This window comes from Penaeus monodon, chromosome 21, assembly GCF_015228065.2.
Source record: "Penaeus monodon isolate SGIC_2016 chromosome 21, NSTDA_Pmon_1, whole genome shotgun sequence".
NCBI lineage: Eukaryota > Metazoa > Arthropoda > Malacostraca > Decapoda > Penaeidae > Penaeus > Penaeus monodon.
Genome location: NC_051406.1, coordinates 16,175,634 through 16,175,855, shown reverse-complemented (window position 1 = coordinate 16,175,855; position 222 = coordinate 16,175,634).

Genomic DNA, 222 nt, shown 5'->3' with positions numbered 1-222 from the left:
TTGAGACAGGCAGACTATCAACGACATTTCAGAAGAGCCAGAGAATGGCACTCGCAAAAGAACCAGTGCCATAGGTGACTCAGTGAGCCAGGAGTGCCAAGAGTGCCAGAGGGCCAGACGAGCCAGAGAGTCAGTGAGGCAGAAAAGATCGAGAAAACATGAATTGAAAGCCAGAGCCACGGCAGAAGACTGAACAATATAGACAGGTGTGTTGTTTTTGCT